Raw genomic sequence first — 18,834 nt, forward strand, 5'->3', positions numbered from 1 at the left:
TTGGTTTATGTATTTGATGAGTATGGTTTCAGCTACAGCTTGATCAAGCAACAACCTCAAACTAAGGCCTTATTCCACATATATTTTTTTTGTTTCACAGCTCAGCTCTGTTCTGAGAATGTTGTCTTCATTCTCTGGCTCCATGAGAAGCCAAGATGACTGTAGGAGCTACAGTCTACATTCGACCAAGTTTAAGCCCAGGGGAAAGAGAAACAGTCTTTTTGCATAGGATTCCTAGCAAAATCTCTAGTGTTTCATTCGTTCTGAGTAAGTCATATGTCCACCCTCCACTAATGACTGTAGCCAAATAAAGTTGTCTGCTGAAGCCAAATCCCCTCAAATGTGATGACATGGCAGTAACATAGGTATGAAGTAATTTTCTTTAGGAAATTAAGAGTATTATTTTATAAGAAGACTGAGAGGATGTGAGGTGGCAAAAACAGCAGACATTTGATAGTTATTATCAAGTAGATCCTCTGACTCTGTTGGAGTTAGCTCCTGTCTACAACCAAAGGCTAATATACCTCTCACAGTACTGTAAGCCTTTGTGGTTACATCATGGCCAGAACAGGGTTGCCCTGGGGTTCAGAAAGGGGCAATGCAGTAGGCTGTACTTTCACCAGCATCTCTACAGTCTGCCATGTTCCCTCAGTGTCTGATCTGCAGATTGTCGCCACTTCCTGTCCCCCCCCCGCTATATTTCTTCATCCCCATATTTTGCTCTCAGCCCACTTCTTCCCTTTGGTATCTGCCTTCACTTAGCTCCAAATTCTTAGCATCTTTTCTAATCTTCCCTCTCTTAAGCAGACAATGAAATTTCAAAAGTGAAAAAGATGTCAAGTCCTATTTTTCTCATTTTCTTTCAATATGCCCACTGAGAATGACAAATTTGTACATTAAACTTCATATTTCACATTTCTTCTCTTTTGAAGCTTTTAGTAGGTATAATATTTACCATGTCCAGTAATAATCAGGTGTATTTTTCTTATTATTAAATAAAAATTTGACACATTCTCCAAGAGCAAAGTTTGTCCTGTTAACTCTTGAACAGTTTTCAAGCTGGGTGATTTTGTCCTAGTCAAAAATACAAAAGATAGCAAATGTTTAAGCGTAAAAAAATTTTTTCTTATGCCTTAATTAACCCCAGAGAAAATAATTATATCAAGAATAAATTAAGAAAGACTAAATGGAATTGTTTGTAAATTCACCTAATGCCAGATGTCAGGGAAAGTATTTCCAGCGTGTTGCTATTGTGTTCACAACTTCTTACCTGGTTCTAAGAAAGTCTTAGGATGTATTTCCTTCAGTAATTACACCTTCTTTTCTTAAATGGTTATATGTCTAGTGGTTAAAATTTGTTGAATTTGACCATATACAAGGAACAGACATTGACTGATTTTTAGATATCAGAGGCAGAGTGGATCTTTGAGGGATAGGAGTCACCATGGGCCATTACAGCTTATCCGACCACCAGGACCACCAGCGTGTGGACTCTAAATCTCAGCCAAATTTTCTTTAACCCATTTTGTACATTTGACTAACAGTCTAGGAGTTTTCAACCCCCTACTCATGAGTACCTTTTTATCATACTAACAGTATGCTCAATGAGTTACTCTAGCTGAAGCAGAATATATAATTACATATATTTTCACTATTTAATTGATTTCTCAAAACTTTTATCATGACCTTAGGGCATTAAGAGACATTCTAATCTCTACAGAATCCATTATCACTTGACTCGTGTTGTTTGAATTCATTACCAAAATATCAAGGGCGAATTCTTTCCACTCGCCATTAATAATAAAAAACTTTATATATCAGGACGTTTTGAAAACTTTATATATCACGTGTTCTGCTAGTTAGTTAGAAAGAAAAGAGTGAATTTTAAGCCCCACATTCTGAAATCAAGGCTACAAAGTAACTGAAAGGGAATAAGGGTTTGACACACTGAAGAAACAACATGAAGAAATCTTTGGAGAAGCATTTAAAAAGCAGTTTATTTCTCAGTTTATTTATCAGGCCTGCTACTGGGGCCAAACTATATCTACCATTTGCCATTCCAAAGTAAATGGTAATGTGAATGCTCTTGTCTAAAAACAAACAAACTTTATGCAGCTTCCAAAGTCAGTAAAAAGTCATAAGCTCTAAACACCAAAAGTTCTTTCAAATTATGACCATGTTAGTATGCTAATTTGAATTTGGGTTTATTCATGATAGAAAAAAATCTTTTAATAGCCTTTAAAAGGCATTAATAATAATTATTGCAGTAAAATCCTTCATGGTATACACACTGCACAATGATAACCTTTTATTAGTTGCATTGTGTTTGAAGGGTAGTCGGCATTGCCTGTGACTACCTGCAAGCAAAATCTCTAGGTGTCTGTCCACACCCTGGGTTATACTTTGAATCATGAATAAGCAGGTATTGGGAGTGCCAAGTAAGTGCTTTGTGCTAATTTAAGATGGAGGAACTTTGGTTAAGGGAACTTACGTTATGAACTTGGCAGGCCTAAGCAGTACATGCTTATGTGATGTGAATGCCCTGGGCCTTAACTGAAGACACCCGTTTGAGATATTACCATCAGAATGCAGTAGCTCCAGTTGGTCATCCACGTGACATCACCTTATCAACCTTGCCAGACACCCAAGCAGGGAATAACTGGACTACATGATGATTGTCTTTGCTGCATCTGTTAGTTGCGACAGGTCGCTGACCAGCCGCTTGGATCCTTGGTCCAGTGGACAGAAACTTATTGGAATTGACACTTCTTGGTGTGGGCTACTCTCACACGGAGGTCTTGTTGAAGCCCATGGGAGCTTTAGCCCGCAAGGGTAAGGACTCTTGAGGGCTGCCTCTGCTGCACGGAGGAGGGACCCAGGTGTATGCCACTCTCAAGCCACATTCTCAAGGATCATCAATTGTGCTCCATCAGATGTACCCAGTTCCTGGTGGATGTGAGTCAGGAAAGGACCTCGTGCCAGAGATGCAAAGTTCCTGAACCATTCCTAACAGGATAAAGAATAGGAGTTCTGTGAAGTGTGCCCTTAAGGGATCATATAGCTTAGAGTGAAAGTAGGCTAAGGATAGATGTTGTGGGTGTGTTTAATATTGTGTGTTTAATAAACTGTGTGATTTGAGCATTCAACCTCTTGGTCTCGAGTGGTCCTTGCCTACCAAAAAGGGTCTGCATGTCACACCAGGGCCACATATTGGAACTAGATTATATCCTGTTTAAGAGAGCAGCAATAGCACTAGTTTATTTTGTATCGTCATTAGTGTCTGACATTGGTTGGCTCACAAAAGTGGCTTAATAATGTTTGTTGAGTTGGATCAGTAATTACCCCATACTGAAGTTCTTACCACACTATATTGTGATGACTTGTTTACTTTTAATTATTTGGATAATTGTTTGACTCATTGAGTGTGTAGGTCCCTATCTTTTTAATATTCAATCTACAGAACTAAGCTTCAGACTTTGAGCCTACCAAGAGTTCAATAAACATTTTTCCCACAAATAAATGAAAGTTGAACTAATTTTGATGCCCTTGAAAAGTACCAGGTAAGAAATGCCCCTAATGTGACAAAGTTATTGAAACCCAAAGTCTGTGAAGTATATTACCAAAGCCAGAAAACAAATCACAGGAGACCTTAATTTAGGTGTTTGGCTTTTATTAGCATTGCTTATGAACCATATGAAAGAAAGTGAGCTGAGATGCTGGGTACTGATCGAGCTTTATTAAAGGAAAAAATCTGCGGGCTGTGCTCAAAATGAAGGACAGCACCAGGTGTGGGGGTGGGAGAACTTATACAGACTGTATGGAAGGCTGATGTAATCGGGGAAGAGCTTGGTGTTGGTGTGGAGGAGTTTCTGTTTCTCAGAAACCGTGAGGTGTCTTATGAGGAAAAAGCTGGCAGCTATTTTGTGCTTATTGTAAGAACCCAAATGTCCCAAAGGATCACACCGAGGAATGTAAGAACCCAAATGCCCCAAGGGATCACACCCTGATCACATAAGTCCTTCTCGGCCACTCCCCATCATGGCGCTGGTTGCCCTTCTCTTCCGTACTCTCCTTCCTGCTGGCGCGAATCGCACACCAGTTAGCTCACCCCAAGCCCCATGTGGTATGCTAAGTAGGGATTGTATTTTAAGCCAATCAGCCTTCCCTAAAAGCCCTATATATATGTGTGTGTGCCGACTAATAAACGAGCTCTCTCCCGGTGGATGTCAACTGGTGTCGACTCATCCTTTCACTTATTGTGTGTAAAATGGCGCCGGTCACATCCAAGATCCATCACCATATACACAAACCTGTTTTGCCTGTTATTCTAACATTTGAGACACTTAATCCTTCACCAATAGCTATTGCTGAACAATAAATCCTATGCTTCCATAGCTGATTGCACCAGAATATTTTTCTACTTGGAGAGAAAACTAACCCATTTTTCCCTCTAGTAATATCTCCCAATAAAATAGGAAAGATTTTAGAGAGATTTCAGGGCTATAACAATTACTGCTGTCAAAGAACAAAATTACAACAAATGTAGATAAAGATCTCAATTGACTTTATTGCGTTTCTAAGAACTGGGCAACACATCATTCCGTAAAATAGTATAAATGTTCTAATAAGCAGAGCAAAAGAGTTTGATTTTACAGACAGAAAAGGGCTGAAGAAGCAGAAACAAAGCACAAAAGTGGATTGGTCACTTCATAGTCACTTTCCTTGTAAGAAAGGGACAGGAAGACAGAACAATAGAAAAATCACTGACTAGTTAACATCAGTTGCTTCAGGCTATCTCTTTTGTGCAAGGATTAAAGCAGAGGGAACTTCATCATCTCACCTATAATTTAAATTGGCCTGTTTGGGAAGGTCAGACCTCAGCCTTGGTGATATGAAATTTAGCAGGGGTAACTCCATTTTGATTTTTAGTCTGGTCTTTTGGGGCTTAGTGAAGAAACTTAGTTCAATACAATGGCTTCCTATAACTTTTATTTAACACTGTCTTACTATTTAAATTTTTATTGTTTTTCCTTGCTTGATCTAGCTGTCCTTTGGGTTTTTTGGTTATGTCTGGTCACATAGTGTCTCTCTACCCTGCAATAGGTTCCTGAGTGTGAGTAGACATCTGCAGCTTATTCTCCTTAACTTACAAATGGTCCGTTTAGCTCTTTGACAGTGTGGAACTGATGCTGCACAAGCACAGTTTTGCTTATCTGAAACCACTAATGTTTTCAGATCTCTAAAGATTCCCAGTGTCTCAATGGTAGGCTTGTAATCACTGTGACCTATGATGATGCAGACTCAGCCCAGATGATTGATAAGGAAAGAGGTAGTAAATATGATATGTGATTTTATATCACATGCTGTCAATTTTTTTTCATGGAAATGATGAAGTGTAGGAATACAGAGAAGATTTTTTAAAAAGTTTTGAAATTTATAAAACGCTTTTTAAATGTTATAAGTTGTTGGGAAAAAATAATTAAAAGCAAAATGGTTTCCCAACCCAGAAATTCTCCCACAAGGGTAGTAGAGAAATGTTGGGAAAATAGAATAGATGAATCAGGCCTCCTCACCTCAGTTATGGTTGGGTGTGGTGCAGCACATTCTTTGTAAATAAATTGTGTGTGGGGGGGGGTGGAGTTAGTGCACATGTGTGCCAATGTATCTTTTTAGTTTTGTTGCTATTCTTGTGTTCTTGAGAGTTGTGTGGAGCAGCGGCCCTGAATTGCTGGCCAGCAGAGAGCTCGCACCTAAAAAGAGAGCATGTTTACTTTGCTGGCAGCTGCTCAGTTTTTCTTTGGACTTTGCCAGTAGCAGTTGAGTTTTGTGTTTCTCTTTGGACTGCCTAGCTCCTAGACATGTGTGTGCAGAAATAGACTACTCTTTCTTCAACTGAGGCTCCAAGGACCTTTTTTTTTTTGGTTACCTAACTCATAGACCTGTGTGTGAAGGGTTTTTGACTCGGTCTGGACAATGGGCTTGAGGGATCTGTGAGCTTCAGACCCAAGCCTAGCTCTACAAGAAAGAAAACAGTTTTAATACTGAATAAGCATTAAACCAGAATGTGATGTGCATCACAGGCAATCAGTTAAGAGACTGCAAAAGGTATGCACTCCCTTAAATGGCCAAGCTGACACAACCCATTACTCATGTGTTTTCAGGCAGCACTATAGTAAAAGAACTATGTCACACATAGTTCATCCTAACTTTACCGGGTAATTTTTGGCTGACCATCTGTGTTTTGTAGCTTTATCCAGAAGAAAAACTTCATATCTTTATGATAGAAGGTAGTTTTACAGCTAGGAGAAGCCTGGGAGATATTCATGCTCTCTCCCTTGATGTTTACATTTTAAAGAGATAGCTCCTGGGTTTTTGAGAAAGACATTTCTGGGTCACCTAGCTGACAAAAGGCTTATCTAGTTTTCAAAAGAATTTATGTTCAAAGAAAGGTACTTATAATTACAAGTTTTCTAAAGTAAATGCTCTAAGAAAAAGAACGGGAGAAAAATCTTTTCCCTAATTTCCCAAGGGAAGAATTAAGGCTCTTACTCTTAATTTGTATTTGTCCTTACCATACGTGACCATTTACCCCTACCACTGCAGACACTGCCAGGTCCCCTTCCACAGCCCCTCAGCCCTGCTTTGGCCTCCACACACAGAGTGTTAATTGTGAACACCTTTGAGTTTTGGTCTGAGGGCTTTTTGTTTGGCTCCCTAAGGGCTTTTGGATCAAGGACAAGGCAAGCTGAACGTGCTAGAGAATGAATGCTCCAGAAGCAGCCTGCAGACAGGAAGTCGAGAAATGGATATTCCAGTTTCTTTGCCCCTTGGTAGGGATAACAGAAGTTATTGTCTCCCTAACTCCACAGTGGAATAAACTCTACTGTTTGGAGGTGACTTGCTTGATAATGCACCTTTTGGGCTCCATTTCCCTACCTGTTTTGCTTTTGCTCCAGTACAGGCATTTCCTGGGATCACATCCTCAATAAACTACTTGTGTTTGAATCCTTGCCTCAGGTTCTGCTTCTGATGGAACCAATAGCCCAGGTTATACTGAGATGAATCGAGAACAGAGATTCTGACTGGTCTATCCATTCATCTCTTATCGTATTTAGAGCAGACGTGCACAGAGCCGGCATTCAACGCTGGTTGAATGACTTTTGGAGTTTGCATAATAATGGATGTTGCTATTAACACAGACTGGCATATAATACTAGATATACTATACAGTGGCTGCTAGATTCTGAGGTAGACATTTAGAATATACATCTTATTTTATCTTCACGGAACCATCAAGAATTGGTAAGAAGAGCATTATCTCTGAGACCAGACTGCCTTGCTTCATGTCCCATTATAACTTTAACTTGTGTTGGGGTGCAGAATGCTGTTACCCCCAAATATGATGCTTTGGCATGCTGGAATAAAGAAGCAGCCTCAAGGTCTCTCTGACACCATCTTCCACCACCACGGCCACCCCCATGTCTCTCATCCTCTGTCGCTCTTCAAAACACAGGATGAAGGTGGCTTCCTTATCTGCCCAAAGTTCAGACCCGCCAAAGAATACAATGACCTCTGGTCCTTTCCCTGAATTTTCATTAACTTAACTCATCACAAGAAGGAAGGCTGAAGTCTGTCAACACATCTGGATTAACCTTTGTCGCAGACTGTTGTCTTCTATTTTGGTCCCATTCAGTATTTTGAAGACAATCATTTACCAGTCATTGTCTGCTCTGCGGACTGACAGACTTTGTTCCAGGCCAGTGTTTGTTCTCCAAGCCCATTGAATCCCACTAAGAATCATTTACTTCTACACCCTTATCTCCCCTTTCCCCATGAAGATGAGTATATAAGCTTTATACCCAATCGGGAAATTGGGTTATTACTCTCTTGTGATTCCCCCGTGCACTGCTCCTTCCCAGTGTGTTAAAATAAAATTTGTGATGCCTTTTCTTCATATTAATCTCTGTTTATTAGTTGATTTTTTAAGAGAACCTTCAGGGGGGTGAAGGTTCAACTCTACACTTGCTAAGTAACCTCAGAAAAGGAACTTTCCTATCTATACCTGCTTCCTTTCATAAAATTATGGGACAAAAAATACCTACCTTAATAGAGTTGTTACTAAGATATTGCATGTAATGCATTTAACACAATGCCTCACACTGTTCAGTAAGTATTAGCTATCAAAATATCTAATAAAAAATACCATTACGAGGAGAAATGATTTATTTTATTTTAAAGTTGTAGTAAGTGTGACTGAGAGAGCTCAAGACACTTGCTCAAACTTGTGCAGTTAGAGAGTGTCAGATTTGACTTTGTCTCTCTAACTTTGAACTCCCAGATCCACCCTCCTCTTCCCATACTTACTACTACTACCTTTGTCCCAACCACTATTGTCTTTGCTTGGATTTCCGAAAAACTCCTCCTTTTTCAATCAGCTGCTAGACTGACCTTTCTAAAACATTTACACAGCTTGACCATATCACATTTCTTGAATGACTACCCATTTTTCCTAGGCTGAAATCCAAACTCTTTAACATCCTCTGTAAGGTCTTTCATGATTGCATCTCCATTTCTCTAGCCAATCTTATCACCCACCATTTTCCTAACCCTTCCTTCCCCACCCATCTCCATCCACCCTCTGACCAAACTGTGAGCTCTTTTACCCTGAGACTTTGCAGATAATGACCAATGCTTGGAATTTCTCCCCCAGTCCTTCCTCCACACCATTGTCCTAACTCATATCTGTTTTAGGTGTCTGCAGAGATTTCATATCATTTGCAAAGCCTCTCCTGACCTCACAAGCCTGAATTAGGTGCTGCACTAGATTGTAAATGGCCACAGAATGTTTGACATTGTTCCCTTTCAGGATATGAGTTAGGCATTTAAAATATGTATCTCATTCAGTCCCACTTTGACTAAAGGTCCAGTTCTTAAGAGACTGGTAATGTTACTTCCTGTCTCTTGGAAAACTCCCTCTTGAAGCTCTGCACCTCCATATAAGAAGTCCTGCTAGAGCTGCCATGTTTAAGGAAGCTCAAGCTAGCAACACGGAAATGGTGGAGAAAGAGAGAAATATAGAGGAAGAGAGAGAGAGAGAGAAAGAGAAAGAGAGAGAGAGAGAAAGAGAAATATGTTTGGCTAGCTCTCAGCTATTCTAGTCCTCAGCAATTATAATTATTCTAACTAAGGCCCTGTGTATCACAGAGTAGTAACCAACCATTCTCTCTGTACTCTGCCTAAGTTGGTGACCCACAGAATTATATGATATAAAAATAAAAAATTGTTTTAGCCACTCTGTTTTGGGATGATTTGTAACATAACAATAGAAATCTAGAACTGGTGCCTCTCCTATACGCCTCCATAGTACTGTGTCTTTACTCTGCTGCCATACTTGTCACAATAGCTCACCATTGTCTTTTATTGTATGTTTCTCTGGTGGACTTGCAAATATCTTAAGTGCAGAGATCTTGTCTTGCTCACCATCATTTAAGACATTGCCTAGCATATAGCAGGTGCTCAATAAGCATTTTTTGAACGAATAAATTTGATATTATTTACTGATACAGGACTATGGGAAATAATATTTTGTGTGTGTTATTGCTTTATTTATGATAGTCCTTTGATTTTCTTTTCTCACGAGATTCTGTGAGAAAATTTTAATTTCTTTTTAAATCAAATACTTATGGAACGTATATCTCAGACATTGTGGTGATTGTTGGGAATACATATAGCAGGGTACATAAGAAACATAGCTCCTAACTTCATGTAGAGCTTACAATTTTGTACGGGAGACAAACAAAAATGTGCATAATTAATGACCTAACTATAAATTGTGGAAATGTATGGTTAAATTAGAGCACGTGCCAGGGAGGCATAAATTAGCTTATAGGTCTATACAGTTTGCCTGAGGAAGTGCCTTTTAAGCTGAGACTTAAAGAATAAGTAAAAATCGGGCAGTTAAAGAATTGAGGGTTCTCTCTCTCTTTTTTAAAAGTTTAATGCATTATTGTAATTCTTTCTGATGGAGTTTGGATGTGTTGTCCCCTCCAAAACTCATGTGGAAATCTGATCCCCAATGTGGCAGTGTTGGAAACTGATTGAGTCATGGGGGTGGAACCCTCATGAAAGGATTAATGCTCTCCCTGGTGGAGGGGGGATTAATGAGTGAGTTCTCGCTCTATCAGTTCCCACAAAAGCTCGTTGCTTAAAAAGACCCTGGCACCTTCTCTCTCTCTCTTGCTTCCTCTCACCATGTGATCTGCTTGTACCCGCCGGCTGCCACTTTCCACCATGAGTAGAAGCAGCCTGAGGCCCGTGCCAGATGCAGCTGTTCCAGAATCGTGAGCCAAATAAACCTCTTCTTTATAAGTTACCCAGTCTCAAGTAGTTCTGTTATAGCAACACAAAACGAACTAATACTCTTTCTTTCGTTCTTTCTTTTCTTTCTTTCTTTCTTTCTTTCTTTCTTTCTTTCTTTCTTTCTTTCTTTCTTTCTTTCTTTCTTTCTTTCTTTCTTTCTTTCTTTCTTTCTTTCTTTCTTTCTCTCTATCTCTCTCTCTCTCTCTCTCTCCCTCCCTCCCTCCCACTTATGAGGGAGAACATGTGGGATTTCTTTTTCTGTGCCTCGATATTCAAATTTGTACCCTGTAAATATATATAATCAATTAAAAACAAATTGAGGGTGTGCTGGGGTAGAATCAGCATTCTAAGGAGAGGAAGGAGCTTATTGAAAGTTTCAGAGTTGGTAAAATCTTTGCGCTTTTAATAAACCAAAAGGGAACTGCTGCTTCCATCATCTTGCAGCGTGAGATCCCTGGGTCACTGTCACCACCATGAGATGTGTCCCTTGGACTTTGGACTTCCCAACCTCAGAAACTGTAAGCAGTAAATTTTGTTTTCTTATAAATTACCCAGTTCTGTGTATTTTGTTATAGCAACACAAAAAGGACTAATACAGAAAATTGGTACAGAGGAGTGGGGTGTTGCTATACGGATACCTGAAAATGTAGGTTTGGAACTGGGTAACAGGCAAAGATTGGAGGAGTTTGGAGGACTTAGAAGAAAACAAAAGATGAGAGAAAGTTTGGAATATTTTAGAATTAAATGGCTACATGGTTGTGACCAGAATGTTGATAGAAATGTGCACAGTAAAGGCCATGCGGATGATGAGGTCTCAGATAGAAATGAGGAACTTATCGGGAATTGGACAAAAGATCACCCTTGCTACACCATTGCAAGGAACTTCGCTACATTGTATCCATGCCCTTGGACTTTGTGGAAGGTGGGACTTAAAAGTTGTGAACCAGAATGTTTGGCCAAAGAAATTTCTAAGCAGCAAAACATTAAGGAAACTGCACGGCTACTTCTAACAGCCTACTCTGAGTTATAGTGGCAAAGGCATGACATAAAGCCAGAATTTAAAAGGGAAGCAGAGTGTAAAAATTTAGAAAATTTGCAGCCTGGCCATGTAGTAGAGAAGCAGACAGCATGCAATGATGTAGCCCAGTGACCATTAGCTAAGAAGATTAGTACAAAGAAAAGGGATTATCATATTGAGCGAAGGGGTAAAGGTCCCTGAAGGCATTGCAGAAGCCTCTGGGACCAACCCTTCCATTTCAGGCCCAAAGACCTAGAGAGACAGAATGGTCTTGGGAACAGGCCTGAGGCACCCTCCACAGGCTCACTGCTCAGGACCACCTTGGGAAGCTGGTTCCGGCACCAGCACCCCTGCTGCTTTGGCTGCTCCAGCCAACGCTAAATTGGTCCCAGGTGTAGCTGGACCCACAGCTTTGGAAGATACAAGCCTTGGCAGTGTCCATGTGGTTGTATTAAGTCTTTAGGCTCACAGAATACCAGAGCTGTGGAGGCTTGGGATTTCAAAGGATGTATGGAAAAGTCTGGGGGCCCAGGGGAGGGGTGACCACAGACAGACTTCGCTAGAGCAATGCTGAGTGGAAACGTGGGGCCAGAGTTGCAGCAGAGGAAGCCCCAACAGTGCCATGCCTAGCGGAGCCATGAGAGCAGGACCACCATGGAGACCCCAGACTTGTGGAGCTACCAGAGTGGAATGACAGCGTGGGAGAGCTGAAGTGTGGCCTGAGACCAGGAAAGCCATAGAAGAGCTGCCCAAGGACTTGGGGACCTAACACCCACATCAGTGTGCAGAGGATGTCAAGCATGGAGTCAAGGTACACCGGCTCTGAGATTTAATGCCTGACCTGCTGGATTTTGGACTTGTTTGGGACCTATTACACCTTTCTTTTGGCCTATTTCCCCCTTTTGGAATGGGAATATGTACCCTATGTTTGTCCCACCATTGTATCTGGGAAGCAGATAAGTTGTTTTGAATTTCACTCTGAACTTTGGATTCTGAACTCTGTACTTTTGAGTTGAAACAAGTTAAGACTTCGGGGATGAAATGAATGTATTTGCATGTGAAAAGAACATGAGTTTTTGGGGAGCCAGGGGTAGAATGTAGTGAATTGAATTATGTCCCCCCCCAAATTCAATGAAGCTTAAATTGTGTCCCCCAAGTTTTATGTATTAGAAACTTAGCCCCCACTGTGACTGTTAAGAGGGTGGGAAATTCTATTCTGGTAATTGAAGGGTGGATCCTTAAAGAGGCGATTGGATTGTAGGACTATGTAGAAGTGAATGGATTAAAAATGGTGGTCAGGGGCATGGTTCTGAGGGCTTTAAAAGAAGAGAAAGGAGACTTTTTCTCTCTGCTCTCTCTGCTTCCACCATCTTGCAATGAAAGTAAGTCCCCTGGGTCACTGTCACCACGACCAGGTGGACTTTGGACTTCCCCGTCTCAGAAACTGTAAGCAATAAATTTTGTTTTCTCTATAAATCAAAACAAAAACAAAAACAAAAACAAACAAAAAAACCAAAAAGGGAACTGATTCTTAATTTTCTTTAGTTCTCAACATTCTAGAAACCTTACTTTTGTTGTTTAAGGCACTAGTTTTCTCTGTGCCATCCTACAGTTTTTTACCCCCAATATCAGAGACCTCTTTTTCACCTTGAGGAATCAAAAATTTTTTTTTTTAAAATAAAAATCTTAATAAAATAAAGTCACTTCTGGCTGACTCACTTAGGTAATTACTCAAAAATTCTTAGATTTAAATATTCTTTTGTGAGCTCAACTTTAATTTCAGGGGTTATAAAGAAAGAATAATTATATGCTGATTCTGATCTCAAAATGTCACTGAGAATAAATTAACCAGAGAAGAAAGGAGTATTGTACTTAAATATTTTATGCCAGAATAAAAGAAAAAAATGGGTCTTATTCTTTTGGATTTTGAGCATTATCTATAAATGCTTCTGTTCTTATTACTTAAGGTTTCTAAACATTTAAATAAAAATCTAAGAAGATTCAGGTTTTAATAGCTATATGTGCAATAATATTCATAGTAGTTTTATTGATGTGGGGTATCATTGAAATATTTACTAAGGTACAATGTAAATATGTACAAAATAATGAGACTGGCATAATAGCAGTAGTTTAACATTACCCATAAAAAAGAATGAGTTTATAATCTCCTTTTTATTTTACAATTTCTTGCTAGAATTTTTGTTAAGTTAAATTCAATGAGATAAAACATACAAAGTACTTAGAAAACTACTTAGCACATAGTAAGAATTAGGGTTTTTTTAATCATTGTCACTTTGCCACACATCTTTCCTATGTTATTTTTGAATCTACTTCACTCTCATCCACCTTAAAGAACTTTTAATAAGCTTTGATATGCAAATAACAAACTTATGTACTATCAATCACAAACTAGAATTGACCCAAAAATGTAATTTCCCTGAAATCTCTCTTCTTAGTAAGCAGAGCTCAGAAGTAGAAATCATTGGGCTTCTTATTTCTGAGTCATTCAATTCCAAACATATTGCAGATATCTGTTTCCCTTCCTTGGTATTATTTCTAAAATCGGCTAATCCCATCATCATGAGCGTTTTAGTAATAGAATAATACAAAGGCAAATTCTCTACTCTGGGGTGAAAGGAGCTCCTTGTCACCATGCCTGTAGAGAGAAGTGCGTTTTCTCAGTCATTCATTTCCCCTTCCTTCCTGAAATCTGAGTCATCAGTGCCTCATATAGCCATGGGTAGATGGGTAGGGGGGTAGGAACGGTACATTTAATATAAACAAATTACTTCAGTTCAAAGTTCAATATCATAATCTTGCAGAGGTTGTGGAAACCAAGAAGATCATTAGTGACCTACAGAAAGAGTAGATTCAGGAAAGTGTTCCTGGTAGATACCACATAAAGAAGAAATTTACTTTGATTTCTTCCCTGGGGTGGGTAGAGAGTTAGGGGCTCTACATACAACAATGTTGAGGAGGAAATGTTTGCAGGCAATTTTTTCAATCTGTAACAAAAAATGTCACGGAGAAAAGGGTAGAAGGGGGCTAGAGCCAAGAAAGAAACTTTGCTCATAAACTAATATAAAAATCTCAGACTTCATGACTTTTTTCAATTAGCTCACTTTTTGAGCTTCCCTTTCCCTTTTGTTAGGTGTGCAGAAAATCCAACACCATCGCTGTTGCAGCCCCATCTCCAGAGAAATACAGTTCACTGTGGTTTCACAGGACTGGTGTCCAAGTCCTGGGGATGCTTCCTTGTTGTCTGTTATCAGTGACACAGATCACTGCTGAGACGCACAGGGGTCCCAACAGGTTCTGCAGCTTCTAGGTCATGCTTACAGCATGGGAGTCTTTGTTGAGGCTGGGAGCTCCATGCCTAAAATCCCTAGGGATGCTGCTCAAAAATCCCCTCTTGAAGTCTGGCTCTCAATTGAGAAAGCCACAGTCATCTGTCACCCCTCCTGGTCTTCAGAAAGGTCTTTTTTTTTCAGTCTGGGGAAGACCTTTCTCTCTGTATGTGTTCCTCAGATGGACTCCTCTAAAGTCAAGCTTATTCCCTTTCTTTTGAAGACATGCCAAAATCTCTTCAGTGGGTTTGGTTTTGGGAGACAACACCAAGAATCGGAGCTGTCTCTCAGATAACTTTTGCTTTCAGTGCTGCTACAAGATTTCCCTTAAACAAAGACATATAGAACAAGTTATGTACAGCTTAAATGAATGACAATATAGCAAAATGTACAAGGACAAATAAATATCTTTGTCTTAGTCTGTGGAGGCTGCTGTAATAATTTGCCATAAACTGTGTAGATTACAAACAATATAAATTTATTTTTCACAGTTCTGGAGGCTGGGAAGTCCAATATTAAAGGGCCAGCAGATTCATTGTCTGGTGAGATATTGCTTCCTGGTTCATAGATAGCCATTTTCCTGCTGTGTCCTCACATAGTGGAAGGGGCAAGGGAGCTCTCTGGGGTCTCCTTTATATCAGTACTAATTCCATTCATGAAGCTTCACCCTCGTGACCTTATGGCCTAATCACCTCCTGTAGAGCTAGGGCTGGGTCTGGAGCTCACAGACCCCTCAAGCCCGTTGTCCAGGCTGGGTCACAAACCCTTCACACACAGGTCTATGAGCTAGGTAACCAGAAAAAAAGTGCTTGCACCCTTGGTTGAAGAAAGAGTAGTCTTTATTTCTGCACACACACGTCTAGGAGATAGGCAGTCCAAAGCAAAACTCAGGAACTCAACTGCTACTGGCAAAGTCCAAAGGAAAACTGAGCAGCTGCCAGCAAAGTAAACATGCTCTCTTTTTAGACGTGAGCTCTCTGCCAGCCAGCAGTTCAGGGCCACTGCTCCACACAACTCTCAAGATTAGGTTTCAATGCATGAATCTTGGGGGGACACAAATATTCAATCTATAGCAATATTAAAAGTCTGTCTTGAAACAAAAAAAATAGCTGTAGTCAAGTGAATGTTTTTAAAGTTCATGGGTTACATCTAATAACAGAAGAAAAATTAAAATGCATAGAGGAAGTAAAACAATTGGTGATGTATTTGGTATATTTGTCTTTAAAGGTCTCCGACTGAGACATTATGAAGTGAAATTAAATTTTCAAGACTAAATTTCAGCTGTAGCTCTCACCACCTGAACAATGAATTTAAGATCTTACAGAAGAGTAATCTCAATTATTTATGAGATTCCCAAAAGAATACATCACTTATGCTCACAAAGTTTTATTCATCTACTTTCTTTTTTTTCCCTCTATTTTGACTCAACTGGCCAAAGTTCAATGCCCTAGAGATTTTCTGAAAGAACCTCACTGGTGCTGTGTGAGATTTCCAGGTCCTGCAAAAAGCAAGCTATCTTTGGAGTTCTTAATGTTATGCCAAAGCAACACTTCTTGTGTCTGGAGATCACAAAGGTTTTCATTAAAACAACTCTTTCTCCTTCTCCTCTGTCCCTTCTTTCCCACTAACACTAACATTTTACTGATATCTCCACCCCACTTCCATCTTACTTTTACAAAAATAATTAGTAATTTGAACCAGTGCTTTACAAATCTCAATTCATATATAGCCAAAACCTGTATCTTCATTTCAATAACTCTCCCCAACAGGTAATTGTGGTAGGCACAATAGTGATTCCTAAGTATATCCATGTCCTAATCCCTGGAACCAGTAAATATATTAACTTACATGGCAAAGGGGAATTAAGGTTGCTTATCAGTTGACCTTAAAATAGGAGATTATATCTTGGGCCCTATATTACCATGAGTAGGAGAGAGGATAGAAGAAAAGAGCCAGAGGGACATGTTACTCCAGAAGAATATCAGAAAGATGCAATGTTGCTGGGATTGAAGATGGAGGACAGGGCCCACAAGCCAAGGAATGTGGGCAGCCTCTAGCAGAAGGAAAAGGCAAGGTACTGTAGATTGGATGCCCCCCAACCTCACTGAAGCTTAAATCACCACTGTAACTGCTGAGGGTGGGAAATCCTGTTATGGTAATTGAAAGGTGGGGTGGGGCCTTGAAGAGGTGATTAGATTATAAGACTGTAATTAATGGATTAAAAATGATAGTCAGGGGTGTGGTTTTTAGGGCTTTAAAAGGAGAGTGAATGAAGAGGTTAGTCTCTCTCTCTGCTCTCTCTGCTTCCACCATCTTGTAATGTGAGGCCTCTGGGTCAGTGTCACCACCACCAGATAGACTTTGGACTTCCCAGCCTCAGAAACTGTAAGAAATTTGGTTTTCTTTATAAAATACCCAGTTCTGTGTATTTTGTTATAAGCAACAGAAATGGACTAATAATCCCATACAGCCCATAAGATAATTGAGGTTTATAAAAATAATGAATATAGCCTCACAATAAAAGGCACTGGCTCTGTGGCCAGACTTGGTGGGTTCAAGTCCTGTCCCCTCCACTTACTAGGTATGTGCGTTGGGTGAAGTTACTAATCAGTCTGTGCCTCAATTTGTTCACCAGCAAAATGTAGTTAATAATGGAATAAAATTCATAGGGTTGTTGTAAGGATTAGGAGAGTTAACATATGTTAACCATTCGGAAGAGTGCCTGGCATATACAAAGTGCTTAGTGAATATGGTTATTATAAATTGGGAGTTACATATTATTACCAATGGAAGAATCCTGGTGCAGTGAGGAACACTGGAAACTAGGTCAAAGACAAGAATTCCTGACTGTCAGGTGAAAGAGATAGAAATCAAAATCAGGAGCTGGCTGGTTAGCTCAGTTGGTTAGAGCACAGCCTTATAACCCCAAGGTCATGGGTTCAGATCCCCATTCTGGTCAGCCACCAAGAAAAGAAAAAAAAGAAACTCTTGAGACAATTCAGTGCAGGGATGATGAGTCTTGACTCTGGAGCCAGAGTGCCTGTGTTCAAATCTAGACACTGCTGGTTTAAGCTGTGTGACCTTGGGCAAGTAGCTTTACCTTTGTAAGTGTCATTAAGAAAAAACAGAAAAGAAAGAAAAAAAAAAAAAGAAATCAAAATCAGATTAAAGAGAATTAAGGAGATATCTATGTAAATTCCAAGCGTAGGTTTAGTTTGGACACAGCTAGATGCTACATTCAGGGGATCCCTGGTTTTCCTCTCTCTTTTTCTTTCTTTCTTTTTTTTTTTTTGTTCTTTGTTTTGGCATTACATTCCTTTAATTTGGATTCATTGCTGGACAAGCATTTTCCTATGACCTGTGATGATGTTTGGTAGATCTGTGTTTCCATCTAACCAACTTATACAGCTGCAGTAGAAAACTAAATCTTTTCCCTAATAAATGTGGTAGGAGTTCTAAAACACAACCTGTAAAGTATGAGTGATACTAACCACATTAAAACAACGGTGTGGAAGAGAGCAAGATGGTGGTTCCTCATCCAAATCAGGGTATTGTTTTCAGAATAGTAAATAAATGCTGAGCAGACACCAATACAGCAGATGTTCACTGTAGTCCCAGCTCTGAAGTTGACTAGCTGTATGACCTTAGACAAATGACCCAAGCTTTCTGAATTCTCTATAAGGGGGGGGTCAATACTTGTCCTGCCTAATTCACTATTCCATAAGACAGTTAAGTGGTAAAATGTGGGAGCCTCTGTAAACAGTTCTTTAAGAGAGTGAGGAAGCAATATTGTCTTCTGCTTGACTTCTCTTGGGTTTAAAACATCTGTCACCTTTAGTATTTCTTTTTTTAAAAATTTTTTAATTTTTAATTTTTAAAAAATTTTTGGTCTTTTTCATGACTGGCACCCAGCCATTGAGTGCACCGGCCATTCCTATATAGGATCCAAACCGTGGCAGGAGCGTCGCTGCACTCCCAGCGCCGCACTCTCCCGAGTGCGCCACGGGCTCGGCCCTTTAGTATTTCTTATTCACTTAAACTGATGTGCTTTAAAAAATCTTCTTGAATCTATTCAGGAAAAATATTAAGCTGAATAAAAGGCAGCCTAGA

Source organism: Cynocephalus volans, chromosome 9 (assembly GCF_027409185.1).
Source record: "Cynocephalus volans isolate mCynVol1 chromosome 9, mCynVol1.pri, whole genome shotgun sequence".
Taxonomy (NCBI): domain Eukaryota; kingdom Metazoa; phylum Chordata; class Mammalia; order Dermoptera; family Cynocephalidae; genus Cynocephalus; species Cynocephalus volans.